This window comes from Canis lupus, chromosome 13 (genome assembly GCF_011100685.1).
Source record: "Canis lupus familiaris isolate Mischka breed German Shepherd chromosome 13, alternate assembly UU_Cfam_GSD_1.0, whole genome shotgun sequence".
In the NCBI taxonomy this organism is placed as follows: domain Eukaryota; kingdom Metazoa; phylum Chordata; class Mammalia; order Carnivora; family Canidae; genus Canis; species Canis lupus.
Window position 1 is genome coordinate 45,908,277 of NC_049234.1, and position 1,688 is coordinate 45,909,964.

A 1,688-nucleotide genomic window follows, 5' to 3' on the forward strand; every position below is an offset into this window, starting at 1 on the left:
TGAAAAGGTGGCATCCCGGGGTTTGAAAGAGCAGAAGTTTATTTTCTAGGGAGATGTTTACTTTTACTTCCCCATAGGGTCTGACTCAATATTATTCTTTTATTCCTCCCTCCTTGTATATAATCTTTCAGTAAACGGTCAAACTCTGGCTCTGGTCCCCCTGACACCAATGAAGGAAAGAACAAGAGAAACACTTGGATCTGAGGAAGTCCAGGGAGACCTAGTGTAACTAGGAGATGTGCCATTTGCATTTATTTATTTTATATATGGTTTCGAATTCTTTGAGATCCTCAAGAACTTCAGTTTGGCAGACGTCAGGGCACTTGGTGACAAAGCTTATGTGGTCTGGCATTTGGTTGGGTACTTCTGATCTCCGCTTTGCTCCCCTTCCTAAAACCTGTTTTGTGTAGTGGACAAACACAAGTGAACACCTGGAATTTGGCATTAAGATGGATTCCAGATATTAGGTAAGACTTCAAAACAGAAGATTAAAAAGATGAGCTATTAGGCTTGATGGCAGACTCAAACCTCATTAATAATGAAAATATTTGCCACATGAAACTGGCCCTATAGTAAAGAGTAGTCAATGCCTGAAGACTAAATTAAATCAAATAACAATTGCACCTTACAGTGGTTAAAACAAAAGGGGGGGGGGAGAAAGTGCTGGGGGGAGTGTTTATGCCAAAAGGATTTTGGTGTCTGTGCAGGTTCTTCCTCTTTCCAGACCCTTTTGCAAACACTGTAATTATACTAATTTTCCAAAAAAAAAAAAAAAAGTTTACTTCCATCTCGACGCGCTGGAAAATATTTGCTCCAACCATCTCATTTTGGATTGGAGAAACTGAAACCCAGAAAGGTGATTTGGCCAAGGCACACAACTGCTTCCTGAATGGGAGCCCAGATCACCCCAATATCCAGCGAAACAATATACTTCCTGAAGGCAGAGACATTGAGAGGAGCAGAGATGGAGAACAACCAAGAGACCCGAGCTATTACCCAGGTGCTGCTATGCCTTAGCTGCTTTTGGGGTCAAGTCTAAAAGCTTTAGCGACTGGTTCTCACTGCAGTCAGAACTCCACCCCCTTTTCTGACCCACCTCCAACTAAACTTTCAATCTGAGCATTACTTATCCACCTACTGTTCTGCAAGTCACTTCCCTTGTCCCCCTGCCATGTTTTTGCTCATTTGGTTCTTCCAGCTTTTTCTCTCCCCCATCCTCCAAATTCCAAATTCCAGTTTCGACATCCAACTCAAGTGCCCCGTATCTAGAATGTCCTCACAAAGCCCACCAAAGCCTCTACCTTCCACAGCATTGTTACAGAAGACAATGCCAGAGACGTGATCTACGTTGGCCCCATGGCCTTCAGGGATGCTCTAGGAAGCTTGCTGCTGCTGCTGCTCAGTGCCTGTAAGCGTGTCAGTCATTCTCTACACCAATGTTGACGATCGAGCAGGAAACAAGGCTCGTTTAGGACTCCTTGCAGGGGACTATCTGGAACAGTGCTGGCTTTCACCCCAGCGGTGCCCAAACGAAACTTCCCATAGGACAGGGAGCTTCCTCTCCCAGAGAAGGAGGCATGCCGTGCACCACCCACCACATGGGTCCCAAGGAATCCAGGTGCTGAGCACCTTGCATTCTGCAGCCTTTCCTAAGCATCTGGTATCCAATTCAGACTGGGACTATCCAC

The 1,688-nt window shown here is 45.3% G+C and overlaps 1 long non-coding RNA gene across 1 annotated transcript; it reads right to left on the bottom strand.

Annotated features, from left to right (window-relative positions):
- Positions 1–230: 230 nt before the first annotated feature.
- On the bottom strand, positions 231–1,214 carry LOC119864743. The gene is made up of 2 exons (XR_005368373.1): positions 1,139–1,214; positions 231–397 (listed from the first exon to the last, which is right to left on the bottom strand). It is a non-coding gene; the product is annotated as an uncharacterized LOC119864743 (long non-coding RNA).
- Positions 1,215–1,688: the final 474 nt, after the last annotated feature.